Below are 25,922 nucleotides of genomic sequence, written 5' to 3' on the forward strand. Positions count from 1 at the left end.
GACAAGCACAAGTGTGTGTACGTACCTCGGTACCTATTTCTGATCTGTTGGTTTATTTTTTGGAGAATAATGGAGAACAAAAGAAGAACACCGAATTTCTCGAAGTACGAGATAGATGTACTTCTTGAACTGGTGGGTGCAAATGCATCTGTTCTTGAAAATAAGAAAACCGACGGCTGCAGCTTAAAAGAAAAACAGGCAATGTGGTACCATGTGGAGGCGCAATTTAATTCTACTCCTGGTAAGTTTACTCATAAATGAATAACTTTTCTAGGTTCATTGTAAGCGTAGGATATGGCACATACTGGCTTTTAGTTTGAAATTTGAAAACTGTTATTGGCGTACCACTGAAATACGTGATAGGACTATGTACATTTACGGTTGGAATAATTTTGTTAGTTTTTAATTTAAAATCCAATGCCATGTTGCTGTTAACTAAATATTATGTGACTAATGGAAGCTTTTATGTTGATAATTGTGAACATACGTTTCTCACTTAGCCCTGTGCCGTATTCTTCATATATGCCTATACCAATTTCTTTTAAATGAACTGATATGTAAACAAAAGCCATATACAGATCTTAGATTTTTATTGCAGTTATAAGTTCAGAGCCTCAGAATGCAAAATGGACTTACAAATGTAAATAATATAAGAATAAATTTATAGTACTACAAACTACAACAATTATTTAATTTCAGGTGTGACGAAAAGATCCTGTGACATGCTGAAAACCTGTTATGAAAACATGAAAAGAAGACTTCGAAAAGACCTTGCAGAAGAAAAGGTGGAAGTGTATAAAACAGGTGGGGGGAAGCCTACCCAAAAAACCAAGATCCATGATTGGGCTAAACTATTAGAAATTGTTGGTTCCTCAAATAAACCGTTAAGAAATGCATATGATTCTGATGCACAGTTTAGCATGATTGTGGATGTTGTCAACATGGAGTGCAGTGCAGTGAGAACACGCCACCTGCTTCAGTTGTCGAGTTAGCAGAGTGCACACAACCTAGCACTTCCCACACACCTGTCGTAATACAAAGTAAAGATACACCAAATAATGTTCTGGTGGATGTCACCCAGCTGCAATCTGTTTCACAGTCTCCTGATCAACCCAATGAAAACATTTTGCACGCCGAAAAATACATGGAATTGTCGCAGGATGCCTGCAAAACCAAGGCCATCAGGTTCGGAAATAGTAATCGACAATGTGTGCAAGAAGAGAGTGGAACTACTGGAGGCCCAATTACACATGATGAAGGCAGAGCACCAAAAGGAGCTGAGGATTAAAAATTTAAAGATTCTGGCCCTGAAAGAAAAGCTAAAATACTGGAAGAAGAAAAATGCCAGTGACACGTGATTTTTTTTTCCTGTGACAGTGAATTTTTGTAATTTTTTGTGCTGTGTTGTATTCTGTCTAATGTATTAAAGTTGTCTCAGAGTTCAAATTGTTTCTCTGTGTTTGTCCTGTTAGTGATACTGCTACTATCCTAGTTGGTGTCTGTCTGATATCTGCTTACAGCTTATTTGGTCTGGACTAAGTTTCATCCAATGACTTAAAATTAGAATTACTTCATATATAAAAACAGATTAGCAACACTGCAGTTTACACAAGTAAGCTACATGTCAGTTGCAGGCCTGCAGCCATAACGTCAGGTGCCAATTTCTACTTAAATGATTTTACAATGAGGTAGACTGTTAATGAAACAAAATAATAGTAATAAAGCATCCTTGTTCCTCTAACTTTGGAATGAACGTATGTGCGGTAACAGTTATATACATGAGGCCCAATGTTATCATGTTTGCATTATTTATACCAGAAATATCCTAACATATTAAATTATGAGGGAAAGTGCTCCAAATCATAATTTTGTGTGTGCCATTTTCTGTGCAATACTCTGCACCTGGTAATGTTTATAATGGGAACCTATATCATTTATGACAATACAATTTGAAGTGAGGCATTTTGAGATATACATTGCTGTGGTGGGTTTCTTTTCTGCAAAAGCAAGCATAGCATATGTGGCTTTCCTAGCCACACCACTTGGTAATGTGTGTGGTGGAAACCTGTAACATTTATCAAACAGTACTTGTAGAGAGGCATTATTGAATAATACATTGCTAATATGGACAGTAGTGACATTAGCATTGTGTGGCTTTTCTAGCAATACTCTGCACCTGTTAATGTTTATAATGTCAGTGCATAACTTTTATCATAATAAAATTTGTAGCAAGATATTTTCAGAAATGCATTCCTATGATGGGCCACTGTTTTCTGCTATAGTAATCATAGCATGTGTGGCTTTCTTAGCAATACTCTGCACCTGCAAATGTTTATGATCGCAACCCATAACTTCTGCCACAACTGCATTTGTGGCATTTTTCTGTGTCATTATGCAATGACAAGGAATTCCCTTCTGTACAGGTGAGCATTAAATATGTGAAAAAACTGCATCAATATCAGTGACAGATTGAGAGAGAGAGTTTCCCCCAGTAATAACTTAAAGTATGACACTTCGTACCGTCAATCCACAGCATTACGGTTCTGCTTTCATATCTTCCGAAGTACCACACTCCTTAACAAATTGTTGCCCTTGCACTGATCCCCAAAGTATTAGAAATTGCTGACAAAATTCCATTACCTTTTGTAGGTATGAGAACTTGTTTTTGGTGGCAATTTCTAAACACAAATTTGTCTTCGATTTCATGTATTTTTTTTAATACCATACAGTTGTGCTTAATATTGTGTAAAGTGCTGCTACGCACATGACTGACTAGAATTAACAATGTAATTCAATTCTTTGCGCAAATATATAGCCACACACATTTATGTTAGAAGAAAATCATATTGAAAACAAAGAGTAGTGATTAATATGGAAACAATTTAACAAATAAACAATCTCAAGCTGACATTGTATGTTATTACACCAATGATTTTTTATTTCGGCCTGTGTGTTTACTGCATATTCACAAGTTTAAGCTAATCTAGGTGATAAGAGTGCGTTAATACTGAGCAGAAGTGCAGTAAAATAATCTCTAAACTGAAAAGTTCTAATAATAAAGAATGTGCTCTTTTAATATTGCAAAACTGTTGGACATTCACATATTTGTTGTTACAGTAGAAAATTTAAGAGATGGTTAGGATCTATAGTGACCATAATAAAGCAATATCCATTATATTTTATTCCACTCGCTTTTACTCTCACACTCTTTAAATGTAATGGAGTCATATGTTCTCAAATTTAAGTACATACCCAGAAACTGAACATGTATATAAATAACAGAGTACTGCATTGCTTTCACAACCAATGTGATGCAAGAAATATATCTTTAATAATGAATTATCAACAGTTCCACACTAAAAAAATATCTCAGAAAAGCAGCAGCAAGGTAATTGTCTGTAGGCAGCACATCTTGTCCCAGGCACGCCAAAACCTCAAATTTCGCATCACACACCCAGTTCAGTGAGTACTTTCATGTTTGCTAGACAGCAAAAACAAAATAGATTACATGCTGAAATAATCTGAAAAATTGAAAATATGGCGAAATCCCATAACTATAATCATAATTTTTCATTACGAACAATGTCTGAATTTATGTTAGATTATCAGAAATGTTCATTAATTATAGCATGGCGAACTGCTCTTCCAGGTAATGTATCATCACGATACATCTGCTGTCCAGGTAGCACTGGTTCATTGTCTTCAATGTTGGGGCCTCTCTCATCACGTAACTGATTTAAAAGACGAGAAATTTCAGGATCTTCTTTTGTGGTTCTTCACTGCTTTTACACCTCGCAATATTGTGCAAGACAGCCATACCCACTATTATTGACATTGCTTCCTGTGGATTACATCTTATTCCTATAGATAATATGGGAAATCTTCTCTTCCACATACCATATTTTCTCTCTGCAGTGTTTCTAGTTTTAATATGAGACCCGTTATATCGATGCTCTGCTTCATTTTGCGGATCTACATGCATAACCACTATCTCCCAATAAGTGACCTTGTGGTATTTCTCCATTTTCAAATTGAGCTCTGCGACTGCAGTTGAGAAATATGGTACTGTCGTGCACAGAGCCTGGCCATCGAGCGACAACATCTCTTATTAACAAATTGTGATCACTAATGGCTTGACAGTTAAAGGAAAAATATGATTTCCTATTGCGGAAAAGTTCAGCATTATGTCCTCCAGGAGACTGAATTCTTATATGGGTACAATCCAAGGTACCACGAACGCGAGGAAATCGGTCCAATCGGCTAAAACCATACATCACAGAGCGCATTTCTTCTCTTGTAGGAAAATTTATAAAGAGGAGACAGTGATGCTGTGATGTCTGATATATCACTGATGATTCGTTGTGCTGTTGTACGATGTACATTACTGTTATCCCAAATAAGAATGTTGAATGCAGCTGTTGCATATGCCCTTAAAGTAATCAAAAGTCTGTTTATCGGAGAAACAGGGTTATTCCGATCAGTAGTAAATTCTAACCTGTCATTAATTTGATTTAATAACCATCACAATGTTTCTTTTGACAGACGAAATCTCTCTTCAAACTTCCTGTCACCATAATCTTCAAAATGGTTTCCCCTTTCCACAATCACTCCAACACGATTTCGGTCACGATTTAAAAGAACAAGGTATAACAAATCTTCCTCAATGCCATTCATAACATCAAAACGCGCCGCCATCTTAATAGCGTATACTTCTAAAACCGCGGTTATGTCGAGAAAACCGGGAAAGAGCCCCGGTTAAATATAACCACGATCGATTCCCTCGTTTAACTTAGATCGATGTTGGTGCACTGGAATACTGCGCTGAAGAGGATTATATATCGACTTAACTTGGTTAGCTGTTAATCGAGATTGGTGCACTTTTATTATATTTCTTCTCAGTGCTCAATTTGTACGATTGCTGACTATTTTTAAGTTGAAATTAGGTGAAGAAGATTCAGTATATCATTAATCAGTTCATCTCATGAATAGTTATCAAAAGTATTGAAATAATGTCAATGGTAATTAATTTTTTAAGTTCATTGAAAGATACAAATTTACTGAATTTGGCATAAAATTATCCACAATTTAGTTGTCTATTTCTGATAATATCTCTCTGAGTTTGACGATTTTTAATCTGTGTTTGAATAATACAAAATCGAAATAAAATCATGTAAATTTTCATCATTTGGTTGAGGAATAACCTGTGGTAATAATGCACTTATTTCTTCATTTCATCTGTTTATTACTTCAAAAGCCACATCAACAGTTTCATTCAAATTTTCTTCTTATTTTTCAGGCAGTTTATTTATATTCTCTAGTCGTTCTTTACAATAATTTTTATATTCCATTTCTTTTCCGTAGGAATATGTCATTTTTTCTATTCTTATATATACCATGTTCGCAAATTGCTGAATACCTTTGTTTTTTCTTTTTTACTTTTAATATCAATCAATATAACAATGATTCATTAATAAATATAGTTTTCAAATCAATATTTTGGTTGCCTCATTTTAAGGCATCTGAAAAACCTTTAAATATTTGTTTATTTTCTTCGTCCACATGTTTTTTAATAGCATTTCTAGATTTTTTGTATTCTAATATTTCAGCAACATCTCTTGCTTTATACTAAAGATTACTATTTTCAACAAGGTCTATGATTGATTCCATTTCTATAGAATAAAAATATATTAGATAAATCAAAATTCTATAGTGACCACATTAAAACTTTTGTGATTATTAATTTTTCTCTTCTCTTTTACACTCCTGGAAATTGAAATAAGAACACCGTGAATTCATTGTCCCAGGAAGGGGAAACTTTATTGACACATTCCTGGGGTCAGATACATCACATGATCACACTGACAGAACCACAGGCACATAGACACAGGCAACAGAGCATGCACAATGTCGGCACTAGTACAGTGTATATCCACCTTTCGCAGCAATGCAGGCTGCTATTCTCCCATGGAGACGATCGTAGAGATGCTGGATGTAGTCCTGTGGAACGGCTTGCCATGCCATTTCCACCTGGCGCCTCAGTTGGACCAGTGTTCGTGCTGGACGTGCAGACCGCGTGAGACGACGCTTCATCCAGTCCCAAACATGCTCAATGGGGGACAGATCCGGAGATCTTGCTGGCCAGGGTAGTTGACTTACACCTTCTAGAGCACGTTGGGTGGCACGGGATACATGCGGACGAGCATTGTCCTTTTGGAACAGCAAGTTCCCTTGCCGGTCTAGGGATGGTAGAACGATGGGTTCGATGACGGTTTGGATGTACCGTGCACTATTCAGTGTCCCCTCGACGATCACCACTGGTGTACGGCCAGTGTAGGAGATCGCTCCCCACACCATGATGCCGGGTGTTGGCCCTGTGTGCCTCGGTCGTATGCAGTCCTGATTGTGGCGCTCACCTGCACGGCGCCAAACACGCATACGACCATCATTGGCACCAAGGCAGAAGCGACTCTCATCTCTGAAGACGACACGTCTCCATTCGTCCCTCCATTCACGCCTGTCGCGACACCACTGGAGGCGGGCTGCACGATGTTGGGGCGTGAGCGGAAGACGGACTAACGGTGTGCGGGACCGTAGCCCAGCTTCATGGAGACGGTTGCGAATGGTCCTCGCCGATACCCCAGGAGCAACAGTGTCCCTAATTTGCTGGGAAGTGGCGGTGCGGTCCCCTACGGCACTGCGTAGGATCCTACGGTCTTGGCGTGCATCCGTGCGTCGCTGCGGTCCGGTCCCAGGTCGACGGGCACATGCACCTTCCGCCGACCACTGGCGACAACATCGATGTACTGTGGAGACCTCACGCCCCACGTGTTGAGCAGTTCGGCGGTACGTCCACCCGGCCTCCTGCATGCCCACTATACGCCCTCGCTCAAAGTCCGTCAACTGCACATACGGTTCACGTCCACGCTGTCGCGGCATGCTACCAGTGTTAAAGACTGCGATGGAGCTCCGTATGCCACGGCAAACTGGCTGACACTGACGGCGGCGGTGCACAAATGCTGCGCAGCTAGCGCCATTCGACGGCCAACACCGCGGTTCCTGGTGTGTCCGCTGTGCCGTGCGTGTGATCATTGCTTATACAGCCCTCTCGCAGTGTCCGGAGCAAGTATGGTGGGTCTGACACACCGGTGTCAATGTGTTTTTTTTTCCATTTCCAGGAGTGTATTTCAACAGCAGCATCATTGAACTGATCACATAATTTCTCAAGGAAATAAGACATACTCTTAAAAATTTTATCACCTCTGTGTACATCGAAATAAATATAAAGTGTGTCTTCTACAAATTTATAATCTGTACATTCAAATTGCCTGACAAAATCTTTTATCTTGTTTAGGTCTTCCACTATTGTGATTGGATAATCTTCCTGAAAGGTGATTTTGGACAATAGACCACCAACTTTAAAATATTTTTCTTGGTATATTGCTTAGATGTGGCACTGTAGATAATTGTTTTTTTCTCATTGTTTCAACAGAAATTATATTTCCTAGTTGTAGACATTCTTGGTATTTTGCTTGCATTTCTCTCGCTTGTTGTTCAATAATGTTTTGACATTTATTTTTTCAACAACATTCATATACTTCAGGTACCAGATTAGTACTTTTTTAAAAATAACATAATATTTTGCTACTTGTTTACATTGTTTTGTATTGAATGTTACTACCAAATTTTTAAAATTTTCAACAGTTAATAAAACGCACATCTTTTGAACAAAATTTGGTATCTCATTATTTTTAAGAATTAAACATAATTTCTTTTATTTTTTGATATATTTTCAGCACTAAATACATAGTGCCCGGAATATTATACAAAAATTATAAAATATCATTAGTAATCATACATTTTTGACTTCAAACTGTGAAATCTGAATGTTTTTAAACCGACTTCCTAATTTAAGCTCATAATTGTAATGGTTAATAAATTCAAATATATTCATCATAGATTTTTCTGAATTGCAACCACATTAGATGTACTTGGATGCAATCCTAAGCCTGCTTCAACTTACACTGGAATTAACTCCATTTATATTGAATAAAAATATATTAGATGAAAATATTTAGCCTGATTTAAGTAGTGTGATTCATATTCTGAAGTAAGAGGATCATTATATTTCATTTGAATATTATCTATTTCATATATGTTTAAAGATTCAATAAAATTCTTTTTAAAAAGTTTAAATTTTTCAGGGGCTTGTGTTATGGCCTCTGAAATTCCTAGTTTAATAAAACATAAAATACCATTTGATATTAAAATACTTTTTAAAAAAACAATGGAACCAAAATATCTTTAAAACAAGTATCTAAATTTATCAGATCATTTTTATTGTTATTAAATTCGAATATATTCATGATAGATGGTTCTGAACAACAAACAGCATTGGAAGTACTTCGACACTGACCAAAGACTGCTCCAACTGCCACTGGAATCAATTTCATTTATACAGAATAAAAATATGTTAGATAAATTGACATTCTATAGCAGACTTTTAATTTTTCAGACAGGAAATCTATCCTGGCTGAAATTCAATATAAAATTTAGTTCTGTAATTTCCATTATAGATTATCGATTCTTTTTCATGAAATGTGTATTATACTGCAATATTATAAATGAAATAAAAATATGCAATAGAAACGCTAGTGACGGTAAAAAAATTAAGAGAGCAAATACTCTATCTATACAACAGTCTATGCCACAGAAACAAGAAAGTGGATTCATTTATTAAGGACTGATTTTAATTATCTAATAAGGAATTGTGTTTATAAATGGAGATGTTCAAGAAGTGTAAAATTTCTGAAATATACAAAGGATAGATATAAGAATTCATGTAAGGAATGTCTTAGTGAATATCGTAAGAAACTGTATAAAGGTAAATAAATTATGTGTGTATGTGGAGGGGACTGATGACCTCAGAAGTTAAGTCCCATAGTGCTCAGAGGCATTTTTTTGTGTATGCGGAAAGTTTGTTTTTCATACTTTATTACAAAAAACACTTAAAAGAATTTCCATATGATGAACATTGTAAACCATTGAAAAATGATGAATTATATAAGCATGGAAAAAATATGTTGCTTGTCAAGAAATAAGAGGTTGTAATTATTTTCCCTTTAACTGTTCATCTAGGAAAAACATCTAAAGCAAATCTAAGTTTTGCCAACTAGACGATAAGAATAAAAGAATAGTTTTTTAAATGTGAAAAAGAAATATTTACAAGTAATCTCAAAAGATATTTACTATCAAACAACCATAAAAAGTCAACCTCTTAAATTATTCACCTCATTTTTTCCTAACTTAATATTTTTATCTAGTGAGATGGAAGCTTACTTGAGAGAGTTTACAGTTGGTCAACTCCTTGTTATTGCAGAATGATAAATTTATGAGTATACAGCATATTTTGAAAAAATGATTTAATTAATTTAACCATTTCACTTAATTACCTCCTCCTAAAAGAACTGCCGATAATTTGAAAGTAATGGAACTCAAAGCTGTAGCTAAATCTCTCAGTGTTCGAGGATACAGTATATTTAAGATATCAGAATTACTTAATGCTATTGGCTTACAAGAGTTAAAATTTCATCCAGAGATATTTCAAAAGCTGAAATGAATGCTAAAACGAGTACCTAATATAAATAATTTTTACAGATTTGATGCTGATCATATTGAAAGACCTCGACCAGGAAAGAAAAAAGTAGTGAGACTTTATCAGGTTTATCCACTCAGTAGCAAACTCTTTGAGTAAGAATAAGGCTAAGCCATCTAAGCAGCATTTATTTGAGATTAAATAAATAATATTGAGGTTTAGTGAAAAATTTAAAGCTTGGTCTGTTGCCTATAAAACTGTCTTTGTCGGTGCTAATATTTCTAAACTCGATACCGTTAGTGAGAAAAAAGGAAAGCACACTTTCTATGGTAGAAGTATAAAAAAACAAATTTTTGAAAAGGAGATAAGTTGAATATAACAACCAAAAATCCAAAAATGTTTTATCCAGCCTCTACAGGATATAAAGGTAAAAAAGAAATAATAAATTTTGCTGAAGACAAAAAGACTGCAAGATGTATCACAAGAGTTAATAACAATGATAATCTTTGTCTTCCTAGAGCAAAAATAGTTGCATTAACATATCAGACAAATATAATATAATATAATAACTACAAATGAGGCTAAGTGAATTTACAGTTGGAAATAAATACAAATTACAAAAAGAACAAACTGCCATATTATGTAATCAGTTGGGTGAATACAGTGAAGAAGTATTTACATTAAATGATATTAAAAAGTTGAGGAATACAAATAAATATTGTATGTGCTAATAATTTCAAGTCAGTTATCTATAGTGGTCCTTAGAAAGAAATACAGTGATGCCTGTGTAAAGATAACAACCATTTTGATGTAATTAATAGTATGAAGGCTTTCTTGGGATCAATATATTTCTGTAGTAAATGTAAGAAGCTGTATAGCAACACAGATAAAAAAAATTGAAAAAACAGAATGAAAAATATGTTTACTATGCTCCAGTCCAAAACACCAAACTGAGGAAAACAGTATATACTGTGAAAACTGCAATAGACACTATTACAATCAAAACTGCTTATTTATCACCAAGAAGTTTGTAAAACAGCTTGTAAATGTAAAGGATGTAAAAAGATTTGTTTGAGATCTAATTAACATAAATGTGTCTTTGATTATTCAGAAATAGTAGTCAAGTAGTGAAAATTGGATATCACTAATGTTACATGCAATACAAATTGCAAAAATGTGGTCTCTGTGAAAGAACGTTTGGTGAGGATTTTATAGTCCAAGGTTGCCCAAATTGTAATAAAGATGGCTGTTATATTAATGGACAGTTCAACGATTTTTATGTTTACCAATGGTGGGAATGTAGAAAAATAGATACTGGTAAACAATTTGAGCATTGTGAAGATGGATTCCCTATGAGAGTGAACTGTGCCTATACAGAAAGATACATGTGGGGTTTATAAATTTAAGACTAATGAAGAATTATGTAGTTGGATGATATCTGAGAGGAACAAGCATTACGCATTCATAGTTCATTATGCTAAAGAATACGATTCACAATTCATTTTGAAGAACTGTGTTGAAAATACAATAAAGTCCTATACTGTCTATACAGTAGACTTGGCCACTGTTTCTATGTTTCGATACAGTGTATCGATACGTGCAACTGTTTCAGTGTTTAGGAACGGCTGTGGTTCACTGTTTTGAAACAGTGGTGTTTCATTCCGCCCCTGTCTCGGATAACTGGACCAGATTCGATATCGAGCCAGACACAGAAACTGTATCGTTGTTTCAAAATAAGGCTGTTTCAGTCCACCTGTGCTTGGAACGGACGAATTGTATCGAAACAGTGAGGTTTCATTCCGCTCTGGGTTGGACGAGATTCGGGCATGAAACACTTTCAAGAGTGTCGAAATCTTTTTGACAGGCAATAGCATAAAGCTTAATATATCCGAAAATAAAGCTTCGTTTCTAGCTGACTGTCCTATTCCGAAATGGCGTAACATCTGCTTTATAAACACTAACCAAACAATAAAACAACGCATACTATTCACATTCAAAATAATAAATATGTAAAAATCATTCAGTTAAATTACACTTTTTTATGACGTACGCTTCTCTGTTCATGTACGGTAATCATACTAAGAAACACAAGTAAGACTACAACATTTTGAATAAAAAAAGGCGTAGAGTAACATTTATTAGACATATACATAAATTTGATGTAGGTATAATTGCAAGCAATCTGTTTGACGTATCACTTATCATGTAATGGTGAACGGGAAGGGCTGAGGAGCATGGCAGACAAAAATTTTTTCTGTTATATTTTATTTTGTTATTTATTCGAATTATTTGGCGTTATTTGTGAGTCTATAGTCACTGTGCCTACTATCCACAATGATTCCCTTTGTGTGCATGGAAATTAGCAGGATGGGTATATTACCCATACTAACGGAGTGTGGGAATCCCAGTAGCATATCTGCAGTTTCTGCAGTTTGCTCCCACCTCCAGTTCTGTTCGTGATGGTTCTTCTGTCTTCAGCTATAGCTGTCCTCAGAAAAGTATGAAAGTCACACGACACAAGAGCAGTGCATTTGCTGCAGGAAATACGAAACTGCCAATACGCCTAAGTGATAGTTTCATACTTTCTGCGATATGATTAGTGCTCTCGCACCTCATTTGTGTTTATATGTACATACATATACAGTAGACATTCAAGATGATAAAATGTGTAGGTTATTAGATTACAAACCACAAACTGTTTCATTGTTTCGAAACAGCGTATCAAAACATTACATTGTACTGTTTCATTTGTTACGAAACAGTTACGTGTTTCATTTTGCCCAACTCTACTATACAGGAACTAAATTAATGTTATTGGAGACGAGATAGGTTAAAAATTATTTTGTATAAGGGCCTCTTAGTACCTTTTCAAAAAATTTGATATGAAAGAATTGAAGAAGGGATACTTCCTACATATGTTCAATATACAAGAAAATGAAAATAAATAGGATCAGTTGTAGATACTCGATATTATTGTGTTGACACTGTGTAGTCGAAAGATAGAGAAGCATTTCTCAAGCAGCACTTCATAGTTAAAGAAAATTATGTGTTCAATATGAATAAATAAATTGTTTAATATCGCAATTCTGATGTGGATATCATGATAAGAAGTTGACTAGAAGTAAGAAAACAATTTCTAGAGGTAGATAATATGAGCCAAAACAATGGAAGCACAACGTAAAAATGAGAAGTATGATGCATTTCTTAACACACTAATGCATCACTTTCATGTAGTCTTCCCCAAAGCAACCTATCAGAAAAAGTAGGGTCACATTAAGAAGTGGATAATGAGAGAAATAATTGAACTCAGGACTGGAGTGAAGGAAGTCAGAGAAGCAGGAAATTGTGGAGACATATTAACAATATGAGAAGACATACAGTAGATTAATAAGAGAAGCAAAAGCCGTTGAAATCAACAGTCATAGAAAATTCAAATAAAAAAAGTAAAACATCGTGGGACACAGTCAACAGAGGATATGGAAATGAGCATTTGGCGTCATTGGCTGGGAGGCCCCTTACGGGGCGGGTCCGGCAGCCTTGGTGCAGATCTTATTACATTCGACGCCACATTGGGCGACCTGCCTGCTGGATGGGGATGAAATGATGATGAAGACAACATAACACCTAGTGAAAGATATAGTCAAAAAAGCATAAGAAACAGCAGTTTTATTAAGCCAATGAGAATTGATGAGAACATAGTTACAGATGGAACAACTGCTAATATACTAAACATAATCTTTATAGATGCTGTACAAAATTTAAAAGGGGAAACAATTCATCCGAGAACCAGTGACAAAAACAACTCATAAAAGTAATCCCGAAATCAATACCTAAAAAGTCTGCAGGAGATGATGAAGTATTATATTATTTAATGAAACATATAAATGAAGAAATAATCAGCTCTTTAGGATGTGCGGACTGCTCTTTTAAGTGTTCCCAGAAAAATTAAAAGTAAGCAAAGTAGTACCAATATTTAAGAAAGGAGACAAAAATGATCCAAATAACTACTGACCAGAGATGACTAGAGATGATCATACATGGTACGTTGACCATGTTACTGGAGAAACATAGTATTCTGATTCCAGTTCAACATGGTTTCCAAATCGGGACATCTACAGAAACTGCCATCTCAAGCCTCACAGAATTAATTATAGATGCATTAGACAAAAGAAACTCTGTGTATGCTATGTTTCTGGATCTGTCTAAAGCATTTGACAGAACCACCCATACCTCACTTATCAGAAAACTTGCAAGTTATGTTATTCGTGGTCATGCAGCCAAGTAGATAAAATCATACATCAGTATAGAAAGCAGATCTGAAATCAGAAATATTAATTATGGAGTGCATCAATGATCTGTACTTAGCCCAGTTCTGTTCAACCTATTTGTCAACAATATTGAAAGATAAAAAACATTATATGCAGATGTTATGACACTAATGATTGTAGGAAAAATCTGGAAAGAAGTGTGTTTATGTCAATAAATATCAAAACACAGTGTTTTATACAAAATGACCTAATTTTAAATGTAAAAAAGACAATGTTCACAGTGTTCACATATAGAGAAAAGGGAAGAATACATTGATACAGAAGAAGCAAGACTGGAAGCAGTTACCAGTGATAAATATTTGGGAGATGACAATAAGCTCCAGTGGAGTCAACATACAGATAATCTTGGCTGTAAATTATGCACTGCAATATTTGTTATGAAACAGCTTGGACATTGTGCCAACAAGGATCTTCCATGTACAGTGTACCATGCTCTACTTGAGCCAAACCTACAATAAGGAATTACTCTTTGGCGATATTCAAGCAGAAAAAATACATAAAGAATATTTACATTGCAGAAAAAGCCGTTAGGATCATCTTGAACAAGAAACAAAGAGACTCATGCAGAACTGTTTTCCACAGTCTAAAAATACAGACATTTCCATCTCTAAACGTTTACGAAACAAAAATATGATTAATAAAAGAAAATGCAGTACTAGAAAGAAACGCAGAAGTTCATACATATCAAACAAGAAATAAAGGCCAGCTGAGAAGTATACAACACTGACTGAGAATTGCTGAAAAAGGTCCTCGATACTCAGGTGTCAAACTCATAAAGAGCCTTCCAAAGAGTTTGCAGGACAATGTGAGAAAAAACCCATTCCAACAACTTTTAAAGGATTATTTAATGGAAAAGAATCTGATAGAGTAAAAGAGTATATGTATCAATGACCGAAAAATGCTACTTTACCTGAGGTACTATAACCAACTGAACATATTATGATGTGTAAATAACAGGAGAGCATGAATACTGAGAGAAAAACGTAAATATGAGTATAATGTAGTATGTAAATAATTTTCAGGACCTAAAAAATGGGTGAAAAATATATGCAACATTAGTATAAATATTACCACTTTGATGTATTCAGTTGTAATAAGTAGGTTTAAGTTGACATGTCATATATTGCAGTAAATGCTTTGAACAAAATGTAATTAAATGGGACCAAAAATGAAATCAAATCAAATATTGATCCATTCTGTTATTTGACAATCAATAGTGTTTGTATGGCTATATACAGATCTAAATATTTAACTGAAAATACAGTTGCTGTATTGGTTAAAGAACAAAAAGAAAATTATAGTAAAGAATCCAGAGCTTCGTTAAACAGTTTAAACAATAATAATATTTCGCATGCTCTTAATGGTGGAGAAGTAAAAATAACCGGTGCAAAAGTTGATGGCTTCTTTAAAGAAACTAGTATCGTTTACCAAATCATGGTTGCTTTCAGTATAGTTGTAAAGTTTTGAAAGTGAGATGATTAACAATAAAAATAAAAAACAATGGATGACTTGTATCAAAAGACTTTAACAAGAAGTGCAGAAATTCGATGTGCTGGATATAATTTAGTGGAGATGTGGGAATGTGATTGGGTTAACTCACCACAGTATAAAAATTTTAAAAGATTCCTGAAATTGTTGGACCATTGAATTCAAGAGATGCTTTTTATGATAGTCGAACTAATGCAATAAAATTAAGAGCTAAAGCAGATGGTGTTAGCACAAAAATAATGTAGTCTTTATCCTATTGTGCAATTTTATGACTTTTATCCTGGATGATATCTGAGAAAAATATATAGTCAAGGTATTATTCGAAACACTGTTATGGTTTTGTAAACTGTAAAGTATTGGCACCTGGAGGATTGTATCATCCAGTTTTGCCTGTAAGAATAAATAAAAAACTGTTGTTTCCTTTGTGTATCATATGTGCAGAAGAAAAAAATAAGTGAATGCAGTCATAGTGATGACAAAAGAAGTTTTATTGGAACTCGTATGACTGATGAAGTGTAAAAGCTGTGGAAAAAGGATATAAAATTTTTAATGTTTATGAAGTGTGTGATTTTAGAAATAAAAGCAATGTATTGTTTAAAAAGTATGTGATAGATTTTATGAAAATAAAATTAGAAACCAGACTACATGATTTTGAAACTGGTGATGAGTATATCAAAACAAGTAAACAAAAACTAGATATTTAGTTAGCTCCTGATAGAATAAAGGAAAATCCAGGAAAACGAGCTGTTGCTAACATATGTCTTAATTCATTATGGAGGAAATTTGGGCAAAGGTAGAATATAAGTCAAACAGAATATGTAACAGGTTTATAGTATTTTTATGAGGTACTATTGGATGATCGATTAGATAACATAGATATTAATTTTGTTAATGACAATATGGTTCAGATGAGGTTCAATTTCAAGGATTGATATGCACAAAATACCACAGCTATAAATAATTTTATTGCTACATTCACATCATGAAATGCAAGGCTTAGATTATATGATATATTAGATAAACTGGGTGTATCTGTCATATGTTTTGATAAAGATAGTACTGTATATATTGATAATGTTATAAATACTGTTGATAAAGGTGGTATGTTAGGCGAATGTACTGATGAGTTACGAAATAACTGGATTACAGATTGGGCCTGAACTGGCTCGAAAAGTTACTATTATTTAAAAAGTGATAAAAAAGCAGAGAAGAAAGTAAAGGGACTCGCATTGAACTGGCTCGAAAAGTTACTATTATTTAAAAAGTGATAAAAAAGCAGAGAAGAAAGTAAAGGGACTCGCATTAAATTATAAGAATATTCAAAAGCTGAATGTCAAATCAATGATAATACTAACTGAGAGTAAGGTAAAGGAAAATATACAATTAAAATGCAATCACATCACTAGAGATGTTGATACTCAAAATTTGGTTAACAACTGTCAAAGAAAGAATTCTCATTTCAGTGTGATAAAAGAGTAGTTCTAGAAAATTATGACACAATCCCTTATGGATATTAAAAATAATTATTATTTAATAAATTTTAAAGTAAATTTTCTGTTTCTTCTAATGCAAAAATAAAAATTCACACTACATTTCTTATACCAATGAAGTAAATCTGTTAGTAATTTTTTTATTGTATGCTCCATCTTCTACATCTCTAATTATTGAGTGAGAAACTATTGAAAATACCTAAAAGGTTTTAACATATTTTTGTTTTATATTTGGTAAATTTTTTATCGATAAATTAAATTCCCTACCTCTTTAATGGTCATAAAAAGAAGAGAATTTGAGTTTTCTATTTCCTCCCATATTTCTATATCAGTTTCATTATAACTATTAAATTTCACCTCGTTTCCTTCTTCATAAATTGCTTTAATCTATTAATACTTTCAGTACGGTCCTCACTTCTCAAATGTTCTATAATTAAAGATGCTTTAAAGTATTCTTTGCAAATATTACATTGATCTTCCTTCTCTCTTAGTTTATTATTTCTATCAACAAATATGTCAAATTTAAATTCATCCCACACATTAAACATATTTATAAAATTAAAAATTTATAGTCTTATTAATTTGTTACACTACGTAAGTGGAAACTCTACTGAAAAATCTTAATAGAGCAAGCAATTCTATTTTGTTTAAACAGATTAATGAGCTGAAAGTAAATGAATTGTATTACATTACAGGCTGTGAATATTTAAAAACTAGATATTGAATAGTGGTGGGGGGAATAACAATGTAATATAATGGAAACTGATAAAAATTGCTGCTTAAATAATTAAAAGGGAAATTTTGAAAGGATAATTAAATGAAATTGGAAAATACACGTTTCCTGAGTGAACTTTAACTGTCATTAATATCAACAGACCCTCAATATTGAATGAAACGAATGCAAAGAAAATGGGAAAAGATGAAAAATCTTGTGTAGGAAAATAACACATAAGGAAAACGAGAAAAGAGCGTCACGGATGCCACAGGAAATTGTCACTGGCTGGCCGCTTATGTAAAATACTGGCGAGCCAGTCATCCTGTGAACAAATTAAGACCCTCTCCCTAAAATCTTGGTGAAAACATTGGATAAGTCACAGAACTTTAAAACTTTAACAACATGCATTTGACTCGCCATTGTGCAAAGAGATTGGTATGACAATACTGGTTCCAGATCGCCCCTACTCTGCTCATGTAAATTATTCTTGTTTGGTTCCATCCTCTTGATGCAGGATTCTCGGAGCGTCGTAGAATGAAAACCAGTCGGCAAATTCGTCGTGAATGTACGAATAATCTTTTCTATATCGATCGGTTTCTATTATATCCTATCATGCACAACAGGAATGCACGTTTTGTAACAATACTAACTCGGTGGAACACGTCATTCGTCCACCTGCTACCACTTATAGAGACAGACAGCTTTTTTAACGATATTAACTCAGCGGAACTCGTAATACATCTTCCCCCTATCACTTCTAGAGACCAACAGATTTTTTTAACAATATTAATTCGGCGGAAATCGTAACACATGCGCCCGCTGTCACTTCTAAAGACAGACAGACGTATATATAGAGATTAAAAAACTGATGAGCGTATCTCTACTTGTTTCGTTTGTGACACAAAAGCACCGCTCGTACGAAATAACTTAATATTTTACATATATATAAATCTTATATGTATAAAAAGAAAAGAACATGGGGAAGAAAAAAATAGTAATAATATGATTCTTCACAACTGCCCCCCACTGTACACTGATGTCACACGCAGGTGCACAGCGTTTGAGCTTGTTTCTCTTTTTATTGATTGTTAACTATGGCTGGTATGGGCATAGCGTTTATTTTTCGGCCATTTGAGTTATCCTATATGGTTACCAATTTGTATAGGCATGTCAGCTCCCCTAAAACATACATACGTAAGTTTTTCTTCATAACAAACTGCTTGGTGTAAGCACATAGTCCACTTATTGTCAGTCAGTATCTGCCCAGTGTTTAGCTTGCGAGGCATGCCTGCTTGCTTTCACATGTTAATACAAAGTCAGAGTGCCCGTGTCGTGAGCACACATAGTCTTCACTGCACAAGTTCGTGAAGCCTGTATTCAGCGGTGTGGTCCTTTGTGAAATGTTTGATGCGGTGACAGCTGGTTTCCATATCAGTGGCCCAAAGAATGTATTACAGTTCGTCATTCGCACTTATTCAGTGGGGTCACCAGCAGTACATCCAACATCCAACGACCAGGTTAATTTCTTGCCACTTCTATGACGTTGTCGAGCACAGAAAATTCATGTTTTTATGACATTATCGTGCAAGGAAAATTTATGTTTTTACGATGTTGTTGAGCACACAGAAAATTTATGTTACACGAAGTGTTAACATTTTTTAGTTCATCATGGACGCATCCACATATCTCACATGCACACATAACACTCTGCAGGCAGGTTGTGTATGTTCTTGCGCATTGTTTTTGAGCATCTTTCATACCCTTGCATTACACAAAAATCTGCAGTGTCATTTCCACAAACTATACACATGACAAAAAAATACAACTACAAAAACAAACTTACCCTATTCATTTGCTGACATAACATTATCGTTGCATATATACATTACAGTTTCATTGTAATTATGTTTAGTACATTTTGTTAAATTATAATTTCGTTACATTTTACAATTACAACTATATGAGTACATTTTTACTCTCATTTCGGTTTTACATTCTTTACATAACCTTCATATAATAATAGATTCATTTTTCCTTTATGGCATAAACTGACATACATTTCATTTCGATACACAGTGGCTTCTTGTCAGGGCATATTTATTAAGTTCAAAGAATTAAAAAGGTAAACAATATTGTACCAACAGATTCTATGCACTACTTAGGTAACTATGCATGGCATCTCCTCTCTATCGTTCTCCAGAAAGAATGTACATACTATAGGGTTGAGGAAATTTCACGGAAAGGCATTTATGTGCTCAGTTACGTCTCGTTACTAGACTTAATTGTGATCCCCAGAGCAAAATAGTTTGTTGTTTGTAAACACAACGCGAACCTGTCGATACCAATCGTATCAAATACTTATTCAATGTTTAAAGTGCGCCTCAATATTTACTTGTTAAGTTCATTGTATAAAGGATAATCATTTCATATGCTGAGGTATACAGAGTTGTACCACCAATGCTATATATGTTATGTACAATGATCTTAAAATAGTGTTTTTACAAGTAGGGAATGTGTGTAAAACTTTCAATGTAAATCAGGTCTTTTGATGCTTTCGTGAGTAGTCGACGCTCACAGTGGTTAGGTTTTGACCCCTTCATTATTTGGTGGTACTCCACTTTCGTTTAGCATGGTGATATGCAACGAACTGCAAATGTATTTTTCTACAAATATTTTCACACAATCACATTCATACATGTCATAAACTTACAATTATATTTACTGCTGGCACGTTCTTTCTTATGTTTATATGGTACCTAACACTTGACAAGCGTTTATCTTTCTTGACTTCAGGACGTGTCTCTGCATTGTCCCTGGAAGAAACAACTTACTACTAACTTAAAATTAAATCTTCATACATTAGAGTACAATGTCTCTATGGTCACTAATATCTCTTTCATGTATTCAGCCATGTACTCATTTACGTTAGTGTGCAGTCGTGCTATCACAAACGCATTTAATGTCGTCTGTGTTCCTCTACTTACCTTACAAATCTAAAAGGTAGAGTGTGTTATCAGCGTGATATGACCTCTTATTCAGTTCACCACTCATATTGTACTCGCTTGTATACCTGCAGCAAGTGTTTTCTGGCCCCTTCATTATAATTAGTGAGTGTACATTCAATACTTAAATTTTTAAATATGTAGATATAATGTACATCGTAGTGTAACTTCAGTAAGACTTGTAGTTTAGGATCCCTTACCACGTATATAATCCCTTAGCTTATCTATGTTTGTGTGTATTTTGTAGATAGTCGTAGTTTTAGTATAGACTCTCCATTAATTTTCTTTGTCCCAGTTTATGCAATAGGCTCTAAAAATGCTAGTGCAGGCCATAGCTCAAAGGGTTCTTGTTTTTGGATGCTTCAACACTTCCAGCTGTTTGTTGACTAACTTTCTCCTCATTGCACTTGCGCTGCATCGTTCCGTTACTCCTAATGTTGCGGCAAGTTGTGTATTGCTGTGCACACAACCGGCATTTCACAATGTCGTTTATTCATTATCTCTCTGTTTTTGGCACATTCTGGCTTTAAACCTACCAGATCTACTCTTAGACTCAACATGTGTATTTCTGTAGGTAGGTTTTTCAATACATCTTACAGCTCGCTGACTGTGTTTGTGATACTTGTTACTGGAGAATACACTTGTAATTGTGTCTCCTGACTTTAAGAATATGCTTCACTGACGTTTTGTAACTCACCTGCAAGTTATTCCTGTTTATAGTCTACAAATGTTACCTTTTGTATTAACGTATTTCTCTTGCAAGACATATTGGTATTTATTTCTTGTTTTAGTTGTTTATCGAGGTTTGTGAACTTACCAGACAATTCGTCAGGTGATTCATTGCAAATAGTTTTCCTCATCTCACCTTATTGTTGACTAATACTATTCCGGAAATCTTTGAATGCCCGATTTTACTGTGCAAATTGTCCTATATTTTCCTGAAATTCCTGTTGTTTTGTAAGCTGTTGTGTTATTAGTTGCTTGAGTCTGAGGTGTAGCGCCGTATACGATCCTGCCTTGGACGCGGTTAAGTGGGAGAGATGTCTCAGAGCTGGGTAGTGATAGATGGTGATGAGAGACTTGACGCGCACGTAGTTTATGTATCAGGCGAAAGAGGACAATATTGGATAGGGGGACTGTGATTTTAGTTTCGATTGTGCCCACTAGAGTGCACTAAAGTAATAGAATGTTTTTCATAAACTGTTCTAGTATTTTCATAAAGCTTTGTTATGTCTTATTGTGTGTGTAAAATGTTATAAATGTGTTTTAGCAGTATGAATGATGCGTGAGTGTGGTTTAAGGTTAATATGAAGCTAATTGTTCAACGAGTTATGTAGTAGGATTTAGTGTGGGAACATTTCGAAGAAGTATGGATATGGACAAAGGGGATTTTTGTAGAATAGATTCGTAAAGTAAGTTTATGGTAAAGGGAAAGTTAATTCAGGTATAAATAACAATAGTAAATAACTTTATGTATAAATAAAACTTCAGCATATTAGATAATTAAGTCGGTAAAATGTGCAGTCGTTAGGTTTACTATTTTGCCATTTGTTATTAATGAAAAGCGCGGACTAACGCGGGAGAATGTTGTTTTGCTATTGGCTGTTGAGTAAACTGACCAATGGTAAAGCAATATTCTTCGCACACCTTTCTCTGCTGGTAGAGAAGACTTAGAGTACTCTAAATGAGAGTCGAAGCCTAGCCATGAAACAGATCGGACGTGTGTAGTAGTAGTTCCGATGGAAATGATAAGTTGGCGGATCTAGCAGTGTTTCATACATTAAAAGTGTTGGAAAGTGACGGCATAATTATTCCGATGTGTGTGTAGAAATTTCGGAATTTTTAAGTGAATTTTGTGACGAGAAAGGACATAAGTTCCACGTGGCGTATTGAGCAGGTCGGTGGCTAAAAAACTGTGACTGCATTTGGTACCGACGGACTTCATATTTGGCGAGCATTCTCAATCAAAAACAATCAGTATTTTTGTAGCTATTACGTTTTCAGGAAATGCAACACCATAAACTTGCTAACGTGAGTGAAAGGGATTATGAGTGACTGTGTTGAGACTAGCACGGGCTTGGCAGTGATACTTGTTCACCTAAGTTTCAGAATATATTAATTGAGGACAAAATTTCCAACCTTTCATTTATATGAAAACTTTCTCCCGAAACGTAGATTAGTGACTTTAATTGCAGCCTGGTTCACGTTGAAGTACAGTAGGTTTCACTCGCCTTCCCTATTGATGATCTGCTGAGACAATGTTCACAGGTAGGTCGTAAAGGGACGGAAAGAACCGCGTCGCCGTTAGTTGTGTAAAATTGTGGGTGTCACTAGTTTTTACACTGCTTTTTTGAACTGTATCCTGCTCTTGCATTTGCGACGTAGTGAGCAATTAGACAGAGGAAGTTTTGCTGTCGCATGCTTCAGTTTCACTATTTGGAAAAACATTTCCCAGTGAGAACTGAGAAATTGTCTCATCGACTATCATAAAAGTGACATCATGATTTGTTATATCACCAGTGTCATTAATTCTTAATAGTGTGACACCAACCTGGTTGGTTTGGTAGCCACCAGGCAGTTCACGAGTTGGTGCGTTACTTTCAACTGTTGGCAAGGTTGGATTTCCGCCATCTTGGCATATTACATTTTGTAATGAATTTTCAACAATGGCCATTTCCTTTGGCTCCATTGTGAAGAGTGTTTAAAAAATTATGAAAAAAAAGATTTCCAAAAACGAAATTTTGTTTGTATCGGTATTTTTCATTAAAAACAGATACAGATGTGTAGTCATTAATGATCCTCATTATTGTCTGATACGTCATTACAGAATTTGAATGAAGTGATTTGCATTCAAATGTCGGCTTTACACAAATTTTGATCTTTCCTATAGAAATGCACTTTCCATGAACGATATTAATTGGAAGGAAGAGATTATTTACTGCGAAAGAGACGGTGCCAAGAGCGGCCATGTAAGCATACAGATTAGCAGCTTCCTAATTTAACTACTGAAATCCGCATCTGCGTCTCGTTTGTATGCATTATTTAATTTCAATTTGGTCATTTTAAGTTGTTAACAGTTCCAACCTAATGGACATGTAACAGTTGTAACAAAGGCCTCATTAGTTTCTTGAAAGGTCGCCATTGAATAGTAGTGGGGGGCTGGGGGATAAAAATGTAAGATATATAATGGAAACTGATTAAAAATTGCTGCTTAAACCATTAAAAGGGAAATTTAAAGAAAAACGATTGAATGAAATTGGAAGGTACATGTATTCTGAGTGGAATTTAACTGGCTTTAATATCAACAGACCCTCAATGTTCAACACATATATTCATCATTAAACTTTACGTACTTCTTTTTCTTGTTACTGCCTCTGGGCATAGAGCTTGGTATAACAATAATGGTTCCAGATGGCCCCTCTTCTGTTCACGTAAATTATTCTTGTCTGCTTTGATCCTCTTGATGCAGGATTCTCGGTGAGTTGTGGAGTGAAGAACAGTTGAGTATGGTCATCCTGAATGTACGGACAAACTTTTCTATCCCGATTAGTTTCTATTACACCTTTTAATGCACAACTGGAATACACATTTTTTAACAATATTAACTCGGTCAAACTCTTCATATGTCACACGCTACCACTTATAAGAGACAGACAGCTTTTTTAACAATATTAACTGGGCGGAACTCGTAATATGCTGCCTGCTATCACTTATAGAGACGAACAGATTTTTTAATAATATTAAATCAGTGGAACTAGTAACACGTCCACCTGCTATCACTTCTAAAGACAGACAGATGAATGTATAGAGATTATAAAACTGAAGAGTGTATCTTTACTTGTTTTGTTTGTCACCCAATAGTGTCACTGGTACAAAATAACATGTTATTTTATGTATGTATGTTATATGTATAAAAAGAAAAGAATGAGAGGAAGTCAAAAATAATAATATGATTCTTCACAATATGAAGAGAAATTTTGTATGCAGATTGTTAATACATTTAAAATTATTTTACCAGACAGATTAAATAAAACAATAACTAGCTGGAACGTTCAGTTTTTGAAGAAGGTAGTTTTGTCACAGAAGTAGCTCAATATCACATTCACTGTGGTGTTGTGGACTTGATTCTAGACAGTTGCATGGAGGGTCGTGAATTCAAAACTCACCTCATATGTAAAATTTCTATTTCTATATGCGGTCCGAGTACATTCTAGCAGTATCCACAAATGTCAAGAACTATTATACTGGAATGTAACTGCATATATACCATATGTGTTCTGACCGGAGGCAGTTCGCTTCACGCTCTTGTATGTGCAAGAGCTGAATAAACCTTCGTTAAGTGAAGTTAGTGTTCGTCATGCATCTAATTACACCATCTTCTATGTGACCGGGTTATGGGACTTCTGATAGCGCACATTATCGATGAGACAGTGGCTCCCATCAGGCCACAACAGAGCCGCCGTTTACGTGGCGAGAAACCCGAGTTCGAGCCATATTCAACAGCTCTCAATTTATGAGAAACAGAAGAAGAAGAGGACGTTACGATGACAGTAACTGTGTGTCACTATCTGAGACACCTTCTGTGTTCTCTGGTGACGATGGCCAAGATCCAAACAAATGGCTGAAGGTATATGAGCGATAGCAAAATTTAACAAATGGGATGACACCGTGTGTTTCGCTAACGTATTTTTCTACTTGGAGGGCACTGCCAAGCAATGGTATGAGAACAACGAGGAGAAGTTCACAAGCTGAGAAGTATTCCAGGTGGAACTGCGCAATTATTTCGGCGACACACAATGACAGAAGTGCCAGGCTGAAGATAAATTAAAGTGCAGGTCACAGCGTCCAGGAGAAACGACAGCATCCTACATTCAAGAGGTCTTGGAGCTGTGTAAAATGAAGGAGGAAGATAAGGTTGCACATATCATGAAAGATGTTGCTGAGGACATGTATCAAGCCCTACTCCTGAAGGAGGTTCCGACAGCAGACGACTTCATAAAATGGTGCCAGTATATAGAGACAATGCATCAAAAAAGAATTACAGCAAGAAGCTTGAATGGCTTTCAAACATCGTGTCATTGTCTGTGATGGAGGAAGAAACTGATTTCACAAGTGTTCTTCGACAGATAGTGAGAGAGGAAGTTCAGAACGCACTTGATTGCACAGCGAGCAAAATACCGAGACGCTTCAAGAGGTCATAGGGGAGGAAGTGGAACAGACATTGAACCCAATCTTTCGTCCTCCATTTCCCTTTAAAACGGTGAAAAGTTGAAGACCCAGGTGATGTTAAGTTCCTAAAATGTTGGA

Source organism: Schistocerca nitens, chromosome 5 (assembly GCF_023898315.1).
Source record: "Schistocerca nitens isolate TAMUIC-IGC-003100 chromosome 5, iqSchNite1.1, whole genome shotgun sequence".
Lineage (NCBI taxonomy): Eukaryota > Metazoa > Arthropoda > Insecta > Orthoptera > Acrididae > Schistocerca > Schistocerca nitens.